The sequence below is a fragment of the Ambystoma mexicanum genome, chromosome 1q (genome assembly GCF_040938575.1).
Source record: "Ambystoma mexicanum isolate Mex_15411 chromosome 1q, UKY_AmexF1_1, whole genome shotgun sequence".
In the NCBI taxonomy this organism is placed as follows: domain Eukaryota; kingdom Metazoa; phylum Chordata; class Amphibia; order Caudata; family Ambystomatidae; genus Ambystoma; species Ambystoma mexicanum.
The window spans coordinates 170,391,974-170,416,353 of NC_090922.1; positions in this window are offsets into that span (position 1 = coordinate 170,391,974).

Genomic DNA, 24,380 nt, shown 5'->3' on the forward strand with positions numbered 1-24,380 from the left:
AGACACACCATTACAGCCATAACAGACCACCGAAACCTGCAATATCTCAAAATAGCCAAGGCCCAGTCCTCGCGCCAATTACGGTGGGCTCTTTTCTTCGCCGAATATGATTATTTAATCACATTTCGACCAGGAGTCAGAAACGGAAAGGCGGATGCCTTATCTCGCATGGGCATAGATGAAATAGTATATACAACTCCAGACCCAGTACCTATTATACCTGAAGACAAACTCTTGGGTATCACAACAGCCTTAACACAAGCAAAACTACGAAAAGAAATCCAACGTACAATGAAGCCTGATGCCTACCTCGCATGGCAAACTCAAGGAGAACAATATACCATCAAGGACCACCTACCCTTTTTTAGGGATCACCTATATGTACCCAAGAAGGAATTACAACAGCATATTATTTCAAACTATCACGATTGACTGATCGAAGGGCATCCCATCCTGGGATCGCAAAACCCTAGCTAAGGTGAAAGAGAACTTTTGGTGGCCTACCTGGCATAAGGACATCATTCAGTATATTGAGTGCTGCGGTGTCTGCGCACAAAATAAATCACAGAAACAAAAACCATCTGGTCTCCTACAACCATTGGACTTTCCTCCAGTTCCATGCACACTCTTTCCCTTGACTTCATCACTGATCTACCTCCAAGCCAAGGGTTCAACACCATCCTTGTAGTTGTGGACTTATTCTCGAAGATGGCCCATTTTATTCCTCTCAAAGGCCTCCCAGACGCAGCCATTTTAGCAAAAGTGTTCCTGGAGGGCGTGGTTAAGCTACATGTCTTCCCTTCAGTTCTGGTCTCTGATCGAGGCAGCCAGTTTGTTTCAAACTTCTGGAAAGAATGCTGTGCAATGGCGCAGATCGACGTTTGGCTATCTACCAGTCACCATCCCCAAACGGACGGCCAAACCGAGAGAACCAATCAGACACTCGAGCAATATTAAAGGTGTATGCTGCACCACGAACAAAGGAATTGGAAAGACCTATTATGGATATCCGAATATGCATATAACAATTCTTTGCATTCAAGCACAGGACAAACACCCTTCTATACCCTTCATGGCAGACATCCACGTACCTCTGAAGTAGTCCTTCCAGCCAGCTTGGAAATGCCAGCGGTAAAGACTCTACACACAACCATTACTCAGGCTTTCAAAAGGGCAAAGGAACACCTTATTCATGCCAAAGAAAAACAAAAGAGATTCGCCGACCAACAACGGAAACAGGCCCCTGATTATCAAGTAGGAGACAAAGTTTGGTTAGCCGCTAAATTTGTACCCATCTAGGGAACCGGGACCTTTCATCCCAGATTCTTAGGACCCTATACCATTAAGGCAATTATCAACCCAGCAGCCTTGAAACTGGATTTACCACCTAATCTACACATCCACCCGGTATTCCATGTGTCCCTCCTGAAACCAATGCAACCCGGCACATGGATTGGGAGACCACCTAAGCCCATACTTGTTGACGGATAACCAGAATTCGAAGTCAAAGATATCTTGGACTCTAAATACTCTAGGACCAAGCTATATTATCTCGGCGATTGGAAAGGATTTGGACCACAATATAGACCCTGGGAGCCCAGTGAGAATATTCACGCACCACATCTAATCAGGAAATTCCATCGGAACTTCCCAACCAAACCTGGGCCAGACAGAAGGAACACCATGGGAGGGGCCTTAGGGGGGAGTGCTGTCACAACCCTCACCCAAAACCCCCTCTGGCAAACCAATTGGCCAGATGGAGTCAGGACTCGGGCCTCTGGAGCTCTTCAAAAGCCCTCATGGGGCCAGGCTCATACACCATGAACAACAATCTGCTTGGGAACTACTTTATTGTATTGTCAGCCAACATGGAAGCCTCCACATAGCTTGGTTCCTAAGAACCAAGCTATGTGTTCTAGTGTTTTGGGTGTGGCAGGCCTGGAACTACTTTCCCTGGTACTACTTTACCTGGGCTATATAAACCACACCCTGACTACAGAACATGCTTCGTGTTACTTTGCAGCTTGCAACGTGATGCTCACAATGTCCAGCTATTCCCTCGAACCTCGGAGAAACAGAACCTGCAAGGAGACAAAAGGAACATCATTAGCAGCAGCATTTTACCTGCAGTCTTCATCTTTAAACACTCACAGCTACTGAGAACAGCTTCCTCGAATCTGCACACCTCCCGGACAGAATGACCTGAAAGAGGAAGATAGAGGCAACATTGAAGAAAGCTGTAGAGACATTTACAAATTACGAACTGCTCAAAAGGCTTACCTGGCTGGTCGCCTCTCGGCTGGCACCACTCTGGACATTCCACTCGCACTGAAGAACACTGCGACCAACAAGGAAGGAAAACACAGGTTAGCAAAGGCAAGACTTTGCAGCGCTGCGCATAGTGCTTACTTACCGCATGATAGCGCTCTTAATGCGCCATCATTTACCAGCAGGGCTCAACCAAGCCAGTTCACTGCGCTGAAGCTTGCATACCTAAGGGAGAAAAAAAGAGACATTTTAAACAAAGAAAGACATGCAGGATGGCAACAAAACTAAAGAACAGCAATAAGACCTACCTGAACAGTATCAAACGGGCCGGCGTCAGTGAAGTAACTGGACCGCACCCGCCCATGAAAGACAACGTGCCCCGGCAAAGAAGGCAGGACTGAGAGCACGCCTAATTCTACCACAAGGTGAGGAGAGGGCGCCAGAGGGACATAAAGCATACAGGGGTGGAGGAAGGATATTTACCCCAGTCGGTCAGTCTTGAACACAGTCCTCCCGTATTTTCAGGCAGAACCTTCCCAACCTTCCCCGCAGACCACATCAGGGCCAAGCTGAGAAGCATACCAGCGGGTAACCCAGCTGGGTGGCGTCCCTGTGGATATCAGGTGAGCATAACACTGAACAGGTGATTCTGTAATAGACGTTGAAGCACCTCTCGAACGTGTGAAACATGTTCCTCCAGAATGTTGGAAAAGACAAGGTTGTCATCCAGATAGACCCACACAGAGATACCAATCAAGTCACTGAAGATGTTGTCCATAAATCGTTGGAAGACGGTCAGGGCATTACATAAACTGCAGGGCATTACCCTATATTCGTAATGCCCAAATGATGTCTTAGAGGCCGTCTTCCACTCATCACCTTCTTTGATGCGAACCAGATGGTAGGCTCCGCAGAGATCTAACTTAGTGAAGAGTTTAGCTGATTCCAGGGATTCCATGATATTCCGAATCAAAGGCAAGGGGTACCTGTCCTTAAGGGTGATATAATTTATTTGGCAGTAATCGATACATGGCCATAAAGTACCTTCTTTCTACTTTCCAAAAAACAGCGGGAATCCCATGGGGATTTGGAAGGCACAATGTATCCTTTCTTAACACAATCATCCAAATAGTACCGAAGTACTTGTCTTTCGGACTGAGTCAGGGCATATACTTTCCCATGGGGAATCACAGCACCCGGAATCAGATCAATGGAACAATCAAAGGATCTGTGAGGTGGTAGGGGTATATCTCCAGGCTCAGAAAACACAGTCTGTAAGTCTGCATATACTTGCAGAATCTGAGACAAACAACACAGACCAGATGAGTCCCTACCAAAGGCTAGAGGTGTTGAAGTTGGAGAAGCTAAGGACATACCGGGCCTGCAACAATCTTGAAGACAAAGAGCAGAGGTAAATACCAGAGTTCGGGTCTCCCAATTGATGGTGGGATTGTTTCGCAGAAGCCATGGTAACCCCAACACCACCTGGTATGAAGGCGACTTGATTACATCGAGAGCTCTTCGTTCCTCATGTCCCTCAATCTGCAGGAGCATGCCGATAGTGTGCAATCGTATGGGACACGAAGCTAGAGGAGTACTGTCAATAACCTCAACAGGCAGTGCGGTTCTTCTGAAATACAATGGTATCCCATTGATAGTGGCAAATTCTTCATCAATGTAATTTCTAGGAGCCCCACAATTCAATAAACCTACGCTCTTATCAAGCCACCTCAACTTGATCTTCAAAACCATCAAGACAGCCGGTTGAATGGGCGGGAGCACAGGACTGGAACAGGAAAGGTCTGGAAGCAAGAAAGGACCTGTCGTAGCCTTTCCGGTACACAACAGGTCTTCTAATTTACCCCCTTATTGATAGGGCGCAGAGGACAGGTACCCAGATAGTGACCAGCAGCCCTACAGTATAAGCACAGTCGCAGACTTCTCCTGCGCTTCTTCTCTTCTTTGGACAAAGGACTTCTTAAAGCACCCAATTGCATAGGTTTGGGAGTAAAATCAAAGGCGCTGGCGTACCAGACGGTATGTTTGGCGGTCTGGGATGCACCTTCTCAACCCGACGTCTCTCACCTCTTCTCTCAGCACATCTCTGGTCAATCCTCAATACTTGTTCAATAAGCAGCTGGAGGTTTTCGGGCTCAGGAATGTGCAACAACTCGTCCTTGCATTCCTCTCTAAATCCCCTGCGGAACAAGGTCTTCTGAGTGATCTCAGGCCATTGCGAATCAGTTGCCAGTTGACGGAAACTAATATTACATTCTCCTGGTGAAGCGCTATCATCTCGGCATGAAGGGATTGAATCTCATTCCGAAGATCCTGGTCCTCTTCCATCTCAGAGTCTGAAGGCAGGCATCTCAATCTGTTAAGTAAAGCATCACGAGGGCGCTGAGTACCTGTTCATCCAGTTGAAGGTCTCAGAGAAGGTGTCAGACTGTCGGAAGTCCTGTGGAGATTTGGATGACGTGGGGAACCAGCCCAACTCCCACAAGAATGGGAACCAGGTTGGAGGTGAACCAGCTCCCAACGCCACGGGTGCGCTATCCCCTGATTTACGTGACTTCAGGACATTGTAGGCTATGACAGGGGAAGCGTTTTCTGATGACAGTTCAAAGTCCCTCTGCAGACAGCAGGATCCAGATGATGGAGGAATCGTAGACAAGATGTGGTAATGAAGCTGATGAATCCGAAAGGGCAGAGTACCAAGGTAGAGCAAGAAGCAGAGTAGGCAAGCAAGGCAGGAGATCCCTAAAGATGGAGCTGGACCAACCCAAAGGACCAACCCTAAAGACGGAACAGAGGGAACAGAGGGGAACCACCCCAAGGCAAATATGATCTAGGTCAAGGGAAACAGGCGGGAACCCTACCCAGGAGCAAGGAGCAGGGAGAAAGGTACAGGACAGCACAGCCAACAGGAAGAACCAGAAAAAAGGAAAAAAACAGGAATCAGGCCAATAGGTAGGTCAGGAGCTCAAGGATTCCGGCGTGGACAGGATCTGAACCAAACCTCGTTGAGACACGGTTTGTTAGAATGGCCAGGCTCATTATAAAGGGCTACCAACACCTGGGAAGCTTGGAGCGCAAGCCGTGCTGTTTCTCAGGCGTTGGTATGCCCAGGGAGAGACTCAGACCGCAAGTCTGTCCCAGCCCTAGTGCCCTGTGCACTCTGCATGCACAGAGAGCGAGACAGGAGTATTCCTCTTAGAAACAGCAGGCATGGCCAGACTAGCCAGAACTAGAGTCAAAAGGACTGACAAGGATGTTTTGATAGCAACTGATGTAGCAAAATCATTAATTCCATTCTTAGGGCAGATAGTGAACTCCTTTAATATAAGGCAGCTGTCCAGAATACTAAAAAATACCATAAACACAACAACAGATATACTATTTAACATGACGTTGGAAGAAAGACGAATCAGGTTAATGACGCTGCAAAATAGAATGGCTCTTGATGTGATCCTGGTTGATCGTGGGGGAATTTGCAAAATAGTGGGATCAGCGTGTTGCGTTTATGTCAATGACTACTCCCCTACGATCTTTGAAGCGATGAAGAAAATGCATGTTCTAAGCTCTGAACTCCCTAATGGAGAAGGAAGCTGTGGAATAGGGTCTTGGTTTTGGGGAATACTACGTTCTTGGGGATGGAAGTTGATTTCAATATTAGTAGTGGTGTTTGGAATATTCCTAACGTGCTGTTGTTGCATACATTGTCTACCAATAGTTTGCGCTGAGGTAACTGAGGGATGTACGGAAGGATGTATGCATGTGATGACGAAGAAAAAACAACTTCATGGTCGAGCTGACCAAGACCCAAATGAAACGAAAACAGTAAAAGTGTTGATGGCAATAGATATTGATGAAGACGATGATGTATACGATAGCATGCAAGATTCAGACATAAGTATTTCAGACTCATCATCACTAGAGGAGGTTTCAATAAATAGATGAGACATTTGGCATACGGCCAAAGGAGGGTTTGTCAGTCTAGAAAAATGGATACCTCTACTGTGTGACCGCAAACGTATTTTGGTGGCCGTGGGCCAACCGTTTCATGCACGATATGACAGAATATACGTTTTCGAGCTTGCCAATGAACGGCCATTTTGATGTAACAAGAATTGCCATTTTATTTTCTAACCATTGCTCATTGCTTTCTGTTCCTATTGCTTCGCAGAATATGTTCTGCTTACACTGCTCGACTGTAAAACATTGTTGTCTGCACATAAAAAGGACAAGGCCACAGGGCTGTGAGGATAACAAGAGTTTGTTGAAACACAACATAGGCAGCGCCAGAAAGAATGCCTGGCTCCCTCCCAAATGTAGCCTTGAAGCAGAGCTGCAGGGCATTTAATCATTTTGCAGCTGCCAGCCAGTCTCGTTATATGGTAGAATATGTCAGAATAATACAGATAAAGGCTTGAATTATGCTTTTCTTACGGCCCCCCTTTGCTGAGCCCCGCTAGAGCGTGTCGGCTCCCAGGACACGAATAGCACCTAATAGATAGCAAGGTCCGGAATGCAACTCTCCCCCCCTCCTATGTAGCTCGCTTCCAAGAACAGAAGTGCTGTGTTCTATTCAACAACTGAAAAATGCCTCCACACTCACAAATTGCAAATTGTTACTAGAATAGATGTTTGAAGGTGCCATAGTTGTCGGGGATGTCCATCATCACACCAAGTTCAAAGAAACCCAATAAAAGGGGGGTGTTAAAAATGTCACAGCTGATTGTTTGATATGCATTTTGTATATATGTAACTGATGTACGTAATTCAACCTCTTGTGTCCCTCGAGGTCTAGAGATACACGTCGCAGGGGGTGAGACCGAGTTGGCCAACTGAGACTTTTGATTTGCAATAAACCAAAGCTTTGGGAATACAACCTCGTGTCTGGTGTATCTATCATGTGTGGTGACTCACCTTGTTTTCATAGACGTTAGGGACTCCTAGGGGCCCCTTTCAAGATGGCACCCGAATAGGGACCCTCCCCCACTTGTTCCATCACATAACGTTGTAATTGAGTAAGGCGGAGAACGGCGAGGACGGGACGATCGAGCCGGGATCGAGAGGTGTTCGGGGCACCCTGTAAAAGTGATGAGAGACTCCTTTGCAGATCTGCACACATCTGATCCCTGATCGACGTGCCTGGCTAGAGAACAAGGAGGCGAGGGTCCCAAAACGAGGCGGAAGCCAAAAAACGCAGACACAACGTCATTTGGTGCGTCAGTATACAGACGACTTGATCTATCAAGTGAGTCATTCCCCGATTCAAAGTAATCCTGATATTGGTAGAGAGTTGACTTTGCAAAATCAAACGCCCTAGGTAAGGTTGATTAACCAGGGGGAAGGTTGAAACATCCCTGGGGTATTGTCCACCTTAGCTGGGTTTTTCCGCTGTGGTAGACAATATTTGGAACATGGCCAAACTGTACCACCTGGGGGAAAGCCGGCGTATGAGATGTATGTAAAGTATGGAGTGGGTGCGATAATATTCTGTGAGACTTGGCATAGGCAAACCAGAAAGCAACAAGACCATCAGTGGCCAATTAATGGTAGTTTTGAGATAGCGAGAATAGATAACTTGGAAAGGGTGTTGATAAGAAATAAAGCGCGTCCTGCAGCATTCGAGACTATTAAAGACTGGAGAAAGGAAGCAATGCTCCGATTTAAAATCACAGCGAAGCATGCGCGCAGGCATAAATCGAAAGGTGAAGTAGCGTGACCAGTTGAATATAGAAAAAATATATCCACAACGAGAATTGCACATTGCAGATGAATTGATAGGAAACATATCGACCCATACAAAACAAGGCCCAAGATCAGAAGTGAGGCCAGACACGTCAGTAGCTATTGCCCAAACCCCGCCCGTAGCCCAAGCTCTCCCTCCGGTAGCTCAGCCCTCCCACAGCCACAGACCGCGCACGTAGTACTTCCTATTAGCCAACAAGGGCCACAACAGACACTCCCTGTTCCCATTGTCCCATCCGCATCTCCCGCCTCAGACACAGACTCAGTACCGTCCGTTCCTCCCGGGGTTGAAGTTGAAACCGCGGAAACAAGAGGCAGGACTGACCAACGGGGATGCACAAGGGTAACTCGCAGCACGATCAGCAAAGAAAGGAAGGTGGAATTGCAGCAACAGGCAGAGATGTATATAGACGGGAATGATGGGACGGCAGCATTGGCTTCGATGTATGGCTTCCGAAGAAGCAACGAAAGACAGGTAGTGTTGGAATGCATGGGTGAATATTTGGTGGAGAAATGGAAGCAGTTAATTGGGAAATTACCACTGCAGCGATTGTTAGATTTGAATGCATTAGCACGCTGTAGGGAGAGGGATGAAGAAGTGAGAGAACATTTATATGGACTTTTTGAACTTAAAGATGAATTAGATAATGATTGTGCCGAAATGTTTACTACACCTGGGTACAGGAGTAAGGATATCGGGAGACATAAAAAGGGGAAAAAGGGGCCACATAATAAACAGCAGCAGTTACCGTCACTGGGGCAGAAGGAGATGGTGGACGAATTATCGTTGCTAAAACAGATGGGGGCAGACTTGAAAGAATGCCTATTGAGAACACAGGTACTACTGCCGCAAGTAGTAGGACATAATGTAGGGAGAGGGAACACACAAGGAAGGAGTAATTTGAATATGCATGGGGGTACAGTGGGACCAAATCAGTGTGCGTATTGTAAGGAAGAAGGACATTGGCGAGCGCAATGTCCGCATCTGCAGAATAGAAATGGGTCTGGTCAGAAGAGACAGCATAGAGGACACCCAGGAGCGAATGGACCAAATAGGAATAGTACACAGCAGCATCACAATAACAGAGGTAATCAAAACCAAGGCCAAAACCAAAATGCCCCAAACCAGAGTCAGGGACAGCAAAATCAACAGTATGGAAACCAGAGTGGGGGAAATGGAGGAAAGAGTGGGAACGTTTTTGATACACAGCCAAACACGTATTACAGTAACAGCAATGATTGCACATCGGACGATGTATTATTTCCCCAATAGGACAGCCCAGGACATGGGTCGGAACCAGTTTCTATTCGCGTGAATCAGAGAGGACCCTACATAGAAAGGAGAGTCGGGAATGAGGAGCACCGTTTTCTTGTAGATACAGGAGCGCAGAAGTGTTCAATAGACCACCACTTGGTTCCGGATATACCACTGTCAAGGCAAAAGAATGTTTATGTAGGGTTTGCAGGTACACCAGTCATAAACCCAGTGTCCAAACCAGTCCCAGTTACAATAGCACCATTTACTGAACATTGTCCTTTCCTTTTAACAGAAAATTGTGGGGAGAACTTGTTGGGATTAAATTTGTTGAAAAAATTAGGTTCCGTTATACATTGCACGGCAGACGGAGTGTTCCTAACGATTTGGCCACACGATGCCCCTGTGTCAGAATTCATGTCTGAAACTTTACCAGGAGAAGTAAGTAAAGTACCAACCTATATATGGGCAATGCATGACAATGATGTAGGATGCTTAAAGATAGAGCCAGTAAAGATCATTTTGAAAGAAGGTGTTACACTACCCCGAATTCCCCAATACAGAATTTCGGCTGAAGGTGAGAAAGGATTGAAGAGTATTGTTACAGATTTGGTGAAATTAGGGGTAATTGAGGAAATTACAGGCAGTACATGCAACAGCCCGATTCTTCCAGTTATAAAAAAGGAGGCAATGAAGTACCATACCGTTTCATAATTGATTTGCGCGCATTAAACAAGGTAGTAGATCCACAATTTCCTCTAGTGCCAGATGTCACTACAATATTGACAATGATACCTGTTTCGGCAGAATATTTTAGTGTAGTGGATTTGAAAAACGCGTTCTTCAGCATTCCAGTGGACAAGGACACCAGATATTTCTTTGCGTTCACATTAGGAAGACGATCATTTACATTTACGCGGATTCCGCAAGGTTGCACGGAAAGCCCAAGTATTTACAGTAGAGCATTAAAAGAGCAGCTAGACATGCTAGAATTACCAGTGGGTTGTGTACTCTTGCAATACATAGACGATCTATTGTTAGCTGCAGACACAGAGGAGATTTGTAAAGAAAGCACTGTATTACTACTGTCACACCTAGCGGCGCATGGCCATAAAGCTAGTTTGAAGAAATTTCAATATAATAGAAAGGAGGTGGCCTATTTAGGCTACCTACTTTCAAAAGAAGGGAGAAGGCTAACGCCAGAATGCATAGTAAGTATTTCTTGTATGCCTATTCCAAAGACACAAAAAGGAGTCAGAGCCATAATAAGCATGGCTTCATATTGGCGACAATGGATTGGTAATTTTGCGTTAATTGTGAAACCGATGGTGAATTTGACGAAGAAAGTTGTGGTCATGCCGTTACAGTGGGATGAGGAATGTCAGAAAGCATTTGATGAATTGAAAACTGCATTATGCTCGGCTCCAGTTTTGGGTACGCCGAATTATGAGAAGGTTTTTAAGCTGTGCGTGAAAGTGAAGGATGTGCATTGGCGGTTTTGACACAGGAACAAGGTGCAAGAAATAGGCCATGCGGCTATTTTTCTTCTGCGCTGGACCTTGTAGCGTGCGCACTACCACGACGTTTGCGATCTGTCGCGGCGGCTGATGCGTCAGTAAAACAAACGGAAGGGATGGTATTGGGGCACACTTTAATTCTGATGGTGCCATATGCCATCGGCGTTCTATTAAATAGGACACAGACGCAACACCTCACCTCTGCCAGATTGACAAGATATGAGATTATCTTGTTCACGCCCAATATCCAAATTATGAGGTGTAGCGCTTTGAATCCTGCAGAATTAATGCCACTACCCATAAAAGAAATTGGAGGGAATGAATCACCCCCCCCCAACGATTGCTTAATGGTCACTGAGGAAAAAACCAAGGGGAGAGTTGATTTAAGTGATACCCCACAGAAAGAGCCAGATGGAGAGTTATTTTTTGACGGCTCATGTTTTAAATTACCAGATAGCATGACAACTGCCGCATGTGCTATCGCTACCCTAGAGAGCGTTGTAGAAAGTAAAAGAATTCCCTACAATTCGGCACAAGCCGCAGAGATAATAGCATTAAACAGAGCCTGCAAGATTTCTGAAAATTTGAATGTGAATATATATACTAATAGCCAGTATGCTTTTGGGGCGGTTCATAACTTTGGTCGACTCTGGGCTGAGAGAGGTTTTTTGACATCACATGGTGCCAGAATTCAACATGGTCCTTTGTACTATTGCTGTCTGCACTCACGTTTCCAAAGCGCCTAGCAATAGTGAAATGCGAGGCACATAAAAAGGTAACATGCAAAATAGGAGAAGGAAACGCGTTTGCAGACAGAATTGCAAAACAAACTGCCACTGATTTAAACACCAAAATGATGACGGTTCAGACTGACGAAGTACCCTGTATGATAGAAAATGGAGTTGCCACTGTCAAACAAATGCAGGCCGAAGCTACGGCCGATGAAATACAGAGGTGGGCAGGGGGCTCTGATGAGTTAGATCTGGAGGGTTCATGGGTGGACAAGGGAACTAGAAACTGGATGTTGCCAAATTTGTATGTGACTGCAATGGTCACAATGGCCCACAGCCCTACTCACATCTGTGCGAAAAAGATAATACAGCACCTTTCTACAGTATGGCAGAATGTAAACATAAAAAAGAATGCAGAGAGGTTGGTGCAGAACTGTATCACGTGTTTGCAACACAATGTAGGGAAGAGAACAGTGACTCCAATAGGCAGTTTTGGCCCACCCTCTATGCCATTTGAGGTGATCCATTTTGATTTCATAGAGATGGAGAGATGCCAAAACTTAAAATATGTCTTAGTGGTGATCTGTGCATTCAGTAAGTGGGTGGAGGCATATCCCTTGAAGGACTGCACAGCAATGAGCACGGCAAATGTAATGCTTAAGGAATACTTTTCCAGATTTGGCTTGCCCCGTGTCCTATGGTCCGATAATGGACCACATGTTCTGGGCGCAGTGGTGTTACAGATATGTGCTGGTCTTCAGATTGTTAAGAGATTCCATAGTTCAAGGCATCCGAGTTCTGCCGGTCTTGTGGAGAGGTACAATGGGATTCTTAAATCAAAGATTAGCAAGATTTGTGTGGGAAGCAAGTTGAGTTGGGTGGATGCATTACCAAAAGCACTATTATGCATGTGTACATCTGTACAGGCTAAAACTGGGCTCTCCCCGTACGAGATCGTAATGGGGAGGCCGGCAAATATATGGTGCGCACCACTGCCAAAACGACTTAGTGAGGTAGAACATCCTGTGCTTAGTACTTATTGTGGCCTTTTAATGCAGTAATTGCGTTTGATTCATCAGCAGGTGCAGGAGGCATTACCAGTGAGATACACCGGTCCGGGGCACGCGCTGCAGCCAAGCGACTGGGTGCTGCTAAAGAATTTTGAAAGAAAGTCATTGTTAGCACCCAGGTGGCGCGGGCCTTATCAAGTACTCTTGGCGACGCAGACGGCAATACGGGTGGATGGAAGGAAGTCGTGGATCCATGCCACCCATGCCAAGAAGATTCCAACTTCACTGAAAGACTTGCCTGACCTAGATGACAGGAAAGAGACAGCGGTCCCAAAAATGGAAGAAACTGTTGCCAGTAAGCAGCCACCAAATCTGCCAAAACGAGAAGTGAAACTCGAAAAAAAGCCTGAAACGATTGTCAAAGTGGGGAAAGGGCAAAGAGTGCCCCAACGTTGCCCAGCAGAATCGACATCACTGCTGGCCGACACGAAATCTGCCTTGCAAATACCAGCAGAAACAAATCGTGTACCCCTTTGGCGCCTGCCAGCACGCCAAAAAACGGATCTGCATCATTGGCGTGGCGCACACCAGCACCTGCAGTAGCACCACAGGCTGACTTTGAGCCTGAATCTGGAGGTGCACGGATCACACGACACCAGGAGTAAGGCGATACAACTTGCGGCCTTGAAAGACAAAGTGATCCGCAGTTCTTTTTGGTGTTTATGTCAACCTCTGGTTCAGCTCATGGACGGAGAAGGAACTAGAGGTATAGAGGAGAGAAGCGTGAGAATTGTGCAAGTCGGACAATTCAAGACTCGCGGCTCATCGGTGCGATCATAAAAGTACATGTGTCAGGAACCAGAGCGGACAAGCTGGGCGCACATGGTACTAAGGCAATAAGATAACTGATCAAAGGTCCTCTGAGCAGTATGAGAAAGGACAAGTGATCTTGCCTAAAAAAATTATTGAAACAAATCCAGGCTATTAAGGACTGGCAGAACTGAACTGTGACAATTCCGTTGAACTTTTGACATCAGAGCAAGCGCGACAAAGAGAGATATCCACACTAAACTGTGATAAGAAAGAAGAAGGACGACGAGAAACATGCCGGGACCGGTTCCAGCCTCCTCCTGCACCACCACTGCTGAGAATGAGTCAATTATAAAGACTGTAAGCTTAAGAAAAACGCATGGTAAAACGAATTGTATGCTGGCACTGACAATAATAATGTGCTTTATGAGCAAGGTAGCACCAATATCGACAGCACTAATATTATGGTATGTGGAAGCGATACACCCATTAGAAATGTTCTTACCAATAGTTAATATATCCACTACTGAAAGTCCGGTTCAGGTGATTACTTATACCCTGCCCCCAATGGAAGAAAGACAAAGGAAAGGTTTTGGGAATAATAAAATGTTATTATTAATCATGAACATGACACATGCAATTCTGAAGAAAACAAATTGCTGGGTATGGGCCCATTTACCACAGCATGCTGGGAAAGCAATAGGGTGGTATGTACAGACATTACCATTGAGTTCTGCATGTAGTGCATCTTTAGGTGCAATGTTCTATGGGAAATGGAATGAGAGTAGTACGGGTCAATTAGACAGAACCAACATGAATGAGTTTGAGGAGATAATAATGAAGCCTGTGGGTTGTTCCATTTTCCATAAAGCACAAGTAATAGCTCCAGAGCCCACGAGGAAAGGTACACGAAAGATAACACGACAAATTGGACGAGATAGATTGTCCCCACCAGAAAAGACATCTGTAATGACGTTTCGTGTAAGCACAGAAGGGGACAAAGATGCAATCCCCCCATTTTACACAGTGAATTATAGCCCAAGAACTGTCCCTTTTTGTCTAAAAAAGAAAGGCTCTTTTTCAGTCGGAACATATACTGGATGCATGAATACAGTGGTATTAAAATGGGAAATAGAACCAGTATATGTAGGTGATCCAGTTTATTTTATATGTGGAGAGAAAGCATATCGTTGGTTGCCCAGAAACTGGGGAGGTATATGTTACCTAGGACTACTGTTCCCAGAAGTATTCCTCTTAGAAACAGCAGACATGGCCAGACTAGCCAGAACTAGTGTCAAAAGGACTGACAAGGGTGTTTTGATAGCAACTGATGTAGCAAAATCATTCATTCCATTCTTAGGGCAGATAGTGAACTCCTATAATATAAGGCAGCTGTCCAGAATACTAAAAAATACCATAAACACAACAACAGATATACTATTTAACATGACGTTGGAAGAAAGAGGAATCAGGTTAATGACGCTGCAAAATAGAATGGCTCTTGATGTGATCCTGGTTGATCGTGGGGGAATTTGCAAAATAGTGGGATCAGCGTGTTGCGTTTATGTCAATGACTACTCCCCTACGATCTTTGAAGCGATGAAGAAAATGCATGTTCTAAGCTCTGAACTCCCTAATGGAGAAGGAAGCTGGGGAATAGGGTCTTCGTTTTGAGGAATACTACGTTCTTGGGGATGGAAGTTGATTTCAATGTTAGTAGTGGTGTTTGGAATATTCCTAACGTGCTGTTGTTGCATACATTGCCTACCAATAGTTTGCGCTGAGGTAACTGAGGGATGTACGGAAGGATGTATGCATGTGATGACGAAGAAAAAACAACCTCATGGTCGAGCTGACAAAGACCCAAATGAAACGAAAACAGTAAAAGTGTTGATGACAGTAGATATTGATGAAGACGATGATGTTTACGATAGCATGCAAGATTCAGACATAAGTATTTCAGACTCATCATCACTAGAGGAGGTTTCAATAAATAGATGAGACGTTTGGCATACGGCCAAAGGAGGGTTTGTCAGTCTAGAAAAATGGATACCTCTACTGTGTGACCACAAACGTATTTTGGTGGCCGTGGGCCAACCGTCTCATGCACGATATGACAAAATATACGTTTTCGAGCTTGCCAATAAACGGCCATTTTGATGTAACAAGAATCGCCATTTTATTTTCTAACCATTGCTCATTGCTTTCTGTTCCTACTGCTTCGCAATATATTTTCTGCTTACACTGCTCGACTGTAAAACATTGTTGTCTGCACGTAAAAAGGACAAGGCCACAGGGCCGTGAGGATAACAAGAGTTTGTTGAAACGCAACGTAGGAAGCGCCAGGAATAATGTCCAGCTCCCTCCCGAATGTAGCCTTGAAGCAGAGCTGCAGGGCATTTAATCATTTTGCAGCTGCCAGCCAGTCTCGTTATATGGTAGAATATGTTAGAATAATACAGCTAAAGTCTTGAATTATGCTTTTCTTACAGCCCCCCTTTGCTGAGCCCCGCTAGAGCGTGTCGGCTCCAAGGACACGAATAGCACCTAATAGATAGCAAGGTCCGGAATGCAACTCTTCCCCCCCCGTATGTAGCTCGCTTCCAAGAACAGAAGCGAAGCGCTGTGTTCTATTCAACAACTGAAAGATGCCTCCGCACTCACAAATTGCAAATTGTTACTAGAAGAGATGTTTGAAGGTGTCATAGTTGTCGAAGATGTCCATCATCACACCAAGTTCAAAGAAACCCAATAGAAGGGAGGTGTTAAACATGTCATAGCTGATTGTTTGATATACATTTTGTATATATGTAACTGATGTACGTAATTCACTCTCTTGCGTCCCTCGAGGTCTAGAGATATACGTTGCGGGGCGTGAGACCGAGTTGGCCAACTGAGACTTTTGCTTTGCAATAAACCCTAGCTTTGGGAATACAACCTCGTGTCTAGCGTATCTATCGTGTGTGGTGACTCGCCTTGTTTCCATAGATGTAAGGGACCTCTAGGGGCCCCTTTCAATACCCGGTTTCACCTTTACTAGGCATCATCAGTGCAGTAAAGTACTGAAACCTAGTGGGTGGAACATTGGACCCTGTATACAATACACCAAGAAAGTTACGGTGATTTTAAAAAGGCTTGGGAAACAACGTTCACTTGAAATGTGAAAGTAAGATAATCCATTTGATCCAAGTCATACATTCCACAAGACCACCTAGTAGACATTGATGGAAGTTCACTCCAGTTCAAGCCACACCAGCCAGGTATTATGGGTATGCAAATAAACCCAAATGCAAACCTTTTTCTCCAGGAAATTGCCTTTGTCTTAGATTGCAGTGCTACATTATACATTGCTTGATCAAACCAAGAATAATATTCCTACTGAAAATCACCCTTCCAACTTGGTATCCTCTTCCGTTCTTGGGTTGAAGGCAAAGGTCACCGCTTGAGCACCTGTCTCTACCCACCACCCACCATTACATGGCCATACGCGCACTTATACAGCACCACATGATGTGATCCATGGGTGCAGTAAAGGGGATTTAAACTGTTGCTGTGGTGGCTAAAATCTTTGATTCCACCTGCTGCCTCATGCACTGACCGTCCTGATGCAGAGGAGCTTTCGGTACAGGACCCCTCGCCGATTATTGGGCTCAAGATGAGGGCCAACCCTTGAGCTCCTACCCCTGTTCATCACCCTACATTCCAGCTCGCTCTGATATTGCCCCGCACCACGCAGTCCCCAGTTTCTGAAAAGGGCATTTAAACTGTGGCTGCTGTGAATAAAGGATTTGTTGCCACCTGCCCTCTGGCACACCGACCCTTGTGCTGCAGTACGACCTTCCACCTTGGCCTCATTGCCCGTTGTTGGTCTAGAGTTGAGAGCCACTGTTTAAGCGCCTGCCCCTTACACCACCCATCAATACAGGGTCAGGCTCACACTGATTGGGCCCCACATCATGTGATCTGTGGCTGAAGTAACTGAGATTTTAACCGGTGCTGCAGTGACCAAAGCCTTTGTTGCCAGCACTTTTTCTGAAGGTAACAGAATTACCACCAGTTGTACTGCACTGCTTAATTTCGGCTTTGGAAGTATTAGTGAAGGATTTATCTCGACCATTTTGCTGCAGGTAATGTCTTCTTTACCAAAAGAAAAATGCACAATTACCATGGCACTAGTACGCTTGTGGAAAATCTGAAAAAATGCCTGCGTTGGCACACAGATTCCAAAAATGAGGAATAGCATTGGCAAACAAACCAGTTATGACCTTGTGGTAAATCTGTGGGACCGAGTGGTGGTAACAGTAAACAAGATTAGTGGAAAATCCTCCAGAACAACTGCCAAACTAACTTATTGTTAAATAACGTAACATGTTAGCGCAGTCTGTAAAGCTGGTCATTTCCACTTGAGGATACTATGAAAGGTATTACCATTTCTGCCACATCACTTATGGCCTCTGGTAATGGCCTCACTGGTTTTTAGTTGGATACATTATTCTTGGCCCAACCTATGGGTCTCGTCCAAAGGATGCAGCTGCTACAAAAAAAGGGAGGGAGGATAGCTCAGTGGCAACTTGCTGCCTTGGAAAAAAGACAACACAGAGCAGCACAGGTTCGATCCCCGGGTCCGCGCTTAGAAACCTCTGGGTATTAAGCGCGTTATAAATAACCTACCATATAATATATGGTGCTCACATCACCCCTGTTTTACAGTCCTTGCACTGGCTCCCAGTGGCCAGGCGAAGTGAATTCAAATCTCTTTGTCTGGTTCACCGGGATTACCGTGGCCAGCAAGCTAATTACCTCCAGGACACATTTGTTTCGTATCTCCCTGGTTGGGTGCTCCGCTCTGGCTCAGTCTGTCTAGTTCTAGCTGAAATTCCGTCTCTCCAGGTTAGGGTGCCGGGCTTTCCCGGTGGCCACCGGTATTGTGGAATTTTCTATCTCCGGTGTATCCAAAACCATCTGGAACTTTAGACGTACTCTGAAAACTTTTCTCTTTTAGGGGTGCCTTTTCTCTTTTTCTGGGTGCCCGGTAGTCTGTCAGTGTGTTTTCCTTGTGCCAAGATGCCCTTGGGTGGAATTGTGCTCTACAAATTCAGCTAATAATAAGCTAATAATAATAAAATGATGTGGCCTGTCACTTCATGACAGGGCATGCTGTATCGTAGTGTAATATGACATATTTACAGTAGACTGGAAAATGGAGCCAGTCAAATCGAAATTAAATTAGAAGTCAAATAGCAATTGGAAAGCCAATGATTTTTTGAGCCTGCAGATTCTGAAAGATGAACACGTTGCATTAATATGGCTTGAATCAGTATGCTCTGCCTCGGAATCGCATGTAATTGCCAAGAATGCATATTGTATGTCAGTCAAGGCATAGTGAGACAACCTTCGCATCACAGAAATCTTGTTGGCATTGGCACAGCGGAGAACACGTATGACACAGTATGAACACCGTTGCCTATCCATTAAAACTTTCCGCAAAGAACACAACGCCCAAAGAATTCACACGTGACAGGAATTTTGGAATTAGATTATGGAATATTCCGAAGCAGAAACCCACACTTTAGTTAGCTATCAACACACTTTGAGCGATAACTACAATGTTTAAGTTACTCTGGTTGTGCGTTAGATGTATTATTCGTAAGCAAATTGCAGATCGTTGATGATGTTCATTTTAACCTCGAGCTCTCTTTCCGCGTGATCGAACTCTTTGCGCATAATATGATCTAAATGTGCCTGTGAGTTCCTTCTCGCAAAACCCTCACTGCTGAAATAAGGTCCAAAGTTAGCAAAATCAGGTATAATTTAAGGTTGCTTATTTTATTGTATTTATTTATAGTATTTAGAGTGCATTTTAGAATAAGCGTGTTTCATAAAGTTTCACAAAGCACTGTAGTTTGAGTATAGGCAGCGTGAATGTTTCAAATAAAATGTTATATTTTTTGACGCACTTCACGGATTAAGAATTATATGAGAATAAACATGAGTATTGCTCTTATTTACAACACTGTACTTTAGGTGGCAGAATGCTGTTCCGTTCTAGGCGAGAGTAGGCAGAAGTATACTTTTGAAGCCACTAAGTATTCTGGAAATCGCACGTTTCCATAAATAGAACCTGGTAATGACAGTGAGGTGACAGAGAAATGAAAGGCCTCTTCACCAGTAGCCGCCATTACACGTTCTATCTTGGTTTGACACCACGACATTTTACAGCCACTTTCAACTGCAGCCCATGCACTATTGGACACGTTTTTACAATACAAGAGAACACTTCATCAAAGGTTCATAGTGATAATACCGAATTTAAAAATCTCGAAAACCAAAATCTCGAATACAAAAGGCCGAAAAATAAAATATCGAATTTTTTTTTCAATGTGTTTTTTTTCAAAATGGGGGGTTCCCCCCCCAACCCCCCTTTTTTTTCATTTTACCCCTTTTTTTTACTTACCTGACCCCAAAAACATATATAAATAAATAAATAAAACATTTGATATTTTTTTTTTCGATATTTTATTTTTCGGCCTTTTTGTATTCGAGATTTTGTTTTCGAGATTTTGACTGACCACCGTCTACGTAACTTCCATTACTATTGTTGTGCGTACAATCAATCCACCATGGAAAGTGGCAGTTGAGGGAAAAGCACATAATTCTATTTTGTGAATGTGAGTCTGTGGTGCACTTTTGTTGGAGATTGCATTCCAGTCCCACTGTTTTGTCGTGGTACTTTCTCTATGGACCCTACTTTGGTGGTAATTCTGTCAAATTACCACCAAACGCGCATACTGTTACCGCCCGTTGGTCTTGTGTGGCTACCATGGGATCCCAAGTGGTGTTAATTCCCCATTTTAGGAGTCCATAGGCCTCCTTTGGGATTTTTGGCAGATTTACCCCTAGCAGAGTTACTGCACGGTAAATCCACTTATTTTTGGAGGTAAAGTTGAGGATTTAACTCCAGCAACAAGCTGGAGGAGAATCTGTCACTTAACCCACTAAAATATGCGGCTTTACCGCACTTAATTCTGCCAGCAGTTAATCCACCAAAATAATAATTTGGTTGTGCTGGAAAATTGGCTGTAATTCCGTTACCACCAAAAAAAGATCTGGTAATGCAAAGACTGCCACTTTCTTTCCTGCACTGTCAAACATGTAGTGAGGCCCTTTGGTTCTAGTGCAGTAGAAACTATGCATTGGAATGAGGAATAATGGGTCTACTGGGCTAGTTCTGGAGAATTGCATGTGGATGTAGTGTACGGTTTCTGGAGAATTGCATGTGGATGTACGGTACGGTTAAGGCCCCTGGCTATAGGGATATTTCGGCCCTCCAAAATGCAATGTTTAGATATTAATAACTTGGTAATACATGATCACGCCCATGAGGATTCCAAAGTAGGGATCCAGCGTCTCCAGAGAAAACCTTTTAATAGTGGTGTGTTTTAGAGCAATATTATGCCCAAGAAATATGATGGTGAATACAAGCTCACCAACAGATGTGACACCATTGGATCACTGTTGACATCCATTGTACAGATAATCATACGAACATTTCAATTGAATATTACACGCATTTCTTACCTCAAAGTAGATGGAACAATAATTGCATGAAATCATTACCCAATCACTTCATGACCCAATTTCATAAACAGCCACATCACCTTTCTCTAGGTTACCTGGAATTACTATTAGCAATGTAAAATTGAGATACTTCTTGAAACTGAGAGTTGGTATGTAAAAAAGCATATGTCCAGAAGATGAAACACATTTCAACCCTAATATATTCAAATTTGGATAGCAGACTAAATGATATGTTTAGGATATTTCTTCTATGTGAAAGATAGTGAGCTAAAGACTCTGGGTAAGTCTCTCGCAACCACGATTAATGTCTGGCAGAGAGACTCCCAGGACCCCTCTTGTTAATTTGCATATGAAAGTAACTTTGGGTTTCACCCTAAGTTACTAGGGGAATCCAGACGTGGACCCCTTGCTCACTATTCTTAGAGAGGCACAGCTCCTCCCTACTGATGAGGTCCAACCAGACCGAAACACGTGTCTGGGGATGCTGTTGGTACTCTTGTTCAGAGGAGAATTGCCTAGCATTTCGGTTCTGGACTGCCCCAGGGCAGGGCAAAGACTGATATGTTTAGGATATTTTTTCTCTGTGAAAGATAGTGAGCTAAAGTCTCTGGGTACGTCTCTGGCAACCAGGACTAATGTCTGGCACAGAGACTCCCAGGACCCCCCCTTGTTAATTTACCCCTTAACTCAAGGCAGCACCCCGACGAAGCTGTGGGCCATCACCCCCGTAACTGAAGGCAGCACCGCCGAATCTGCGTACCGTCACTTTGTAACTCAAGGCAGCACGCCGAAGAAACTGCAGCCCGTAACCACGTAACTCAAGGCAGCACTGCCGAATCTGCATACCATAACCCCAAAACGAAGGCAGCACCCCGGCAAAACTGCAGACTGTCATGCCATAACTCAAGGCAGCACCCCGACGAAACTGCAGGCCATCACCCCGGAAATCAAGGCAGCACTGGCAAATCTGCAAACCATCACCCCGTAACTGAAGGCAGCACCCTGGCGAAACTGCTGGTTATCATCCCATAACTCAAGGCAGCACCCTGGTGAATCTGCGGCCCATTACTACGTAACTCAAGGCAGCACCTCAATGAAACTATGGGCCATCACCCCATAACTGAGGGTGATGTCCCTCCTGCCTCTCTATTGGTATTCCAAACCGCATGGCAACATTGTGCACGACACAAGATGCTACAATGATTTCGCATAAAAAGAGTGGGGCATATAGAAATACACCACCAGAGTGGTCAAGGGAGTAGAAACGTGACTTCAGAACCGCAAATGTGCACTCCACTATGCCCCTAGTGGCTATGTGTGCTGCATTGTACCTTACCTCACCTGGTGTAGCAGGATTCTGGAATGGTGTGAGCAGAAATGGTGGGAGCGGGTAGGCATTGTCCCCTGCAAATGTGCAAATGGTTGTTGTTAGCATTGATTGCCATGGTCTGTTATTCTGGGTGTCATGTTACTGCATGCATGTGCTTGATTCTCACTGATGCCAGGCCCCAGGATAGTGGTGACTGGCAGTAAATGAAACTGTCATGTGTGCTTCCATGAAAATTTGCTTCGACATGCAATGACTCCCTTTGAGTCGCAGTTGAGGTAGACATTGATTGAATGCCAATTCTTCCAGTTGCGTTAAATGTGCTCCGTTGCTCGAGGGGGGCTGTAGCGTAACATATGCTCAATCAATGGCTCCCAGTACACCTGGGAAGTGTGCTATGGCATAAAACTCCGGGCACATGCTATGCCCTGTATGCAGTGTGTGTAGCATGCATATGTGCCTACTCACACATTAAGTTGATGCAGCGCAATATCTCGTGTAGAAACTGGATTGTGTGGCCTGCGATATGCCTCCAAACAATGGCAGAGGTGTGCTGGAAAGAGCCCTTGGCTAGGAAATGTAGGGCTGTCAGTAACTTCTCCAGGGGTGTGAGGGCATGTGGCAGATGATTGGTAATGCAAGGTCTTCCTGCCACTCCCTGACCAGGTCTACGATGACATGGGGAGGGAATCTGTACCTTGCATAGATTTTGTCATGTGGCATCCCAAAGAGCATTGTACATGGGTGGAAAATGCTGTCCCTCACCACCCTCCTCCTCCTTCCATGGGCATACATGATTGCTGCCACTATTGCTTGATTCATCCTGGTACAGCGATGTTTGAATGGTGTCCATTGCATGCTTTATATATGTTTCCTGTGATTTGTATGTTGAGTCTCATCCCATGTGGCGGTAAGATCATGAGGTTTGCTTGTGCATGGGCATTTGCATGTGCATTTTTCCCGACGTGAAGTTGCACTTTGGAATCCATTAATTCAGTTAGGTTTGCGCTTGAATGAGCGTGTAATTTCTTTCCATGGTGATCCCTCAACACAACCAAGTTATTCCTCGTTCGTCTGCATTTTGTGGTGAAAATGGGGATTAGGCATATTACACCGCCTATTTGTTTCTTTGGGCAGGCCCTTCCCACACTTTGCAAAGCGCTCAGCACCACGTAAAGTTGTGAAGGACCCGCACAAAGTCGTGCAAAATCACACAGAGTCTGGTCCATGAACTGGGAAATTGTGTTTTGGGTGCCGAAAAGTGCACTTTTGAGGCTTAAAGTGCCTTTGCGGGGTGCAGAACATTCCGTGAATTAGACCCAAATTATTTGCCGCCGTGTAATGGCTTCCATTTGTGGCATAACTTCTGGTGCGTAAGTGGAACTGCCATCAGTGGGTATGGGATTGTCAACGGGCATGTCTATGATTTTGAGGGTGTGTCTGGCATTTGTCCTGATTCGGGAGTATGTGCTGGGCTCTCTCCTGATTTTTGTTTCAGAGCGAGTGTGGTGTGTGTGTGCGCGCTGTGTGTGTGTGTGCGTGCGCACCTGGATGATGTTTCCCCAAGGTAACTTTGATGCTAATAACTAAAATTGCCTAAAGCTGCCAACACCTATGCTCTGTTTCTAGACTTACACTTGGAAGATGATGGTGTGTGTGTTGTGAAAAAGTGTGAAAGTGATAAATTGAGATTGGAAAACATTGGGAGGGGTGGAGTATGCATGAGAATGTGTGTGGCACGGGTTTTTTGTGGGAGAAAACAGCTATTTGCCATTTTTTAAGTGAAATGGAAATTCTGCCTCAGTTGGGTTCTAGTCCTACGCCTATGGATGCTTTTCAGGCAGACCTGATGTAATTCTGTTTTCTTAGTGAATTAGATGCAAGCGCAAACTCAGTCTGACATCTCTATTTAGTTAAATAAGTACTATTGTTTGACGTATGTTCCTTAACAGTTAGTCGAAACTCGGACCAGGCAGCACTTGTGCCCAGAAAATTGGATTTAACAAATTGGACCAATTATCTCAAAGCAAACATGAACTTAGAAGAAAATTTACAAAAAAAGCTCTATATAAGCATGGGTGAATTGGTAATCACCCAAATCTCAAAAAACCTAGGACAATAAGTTAA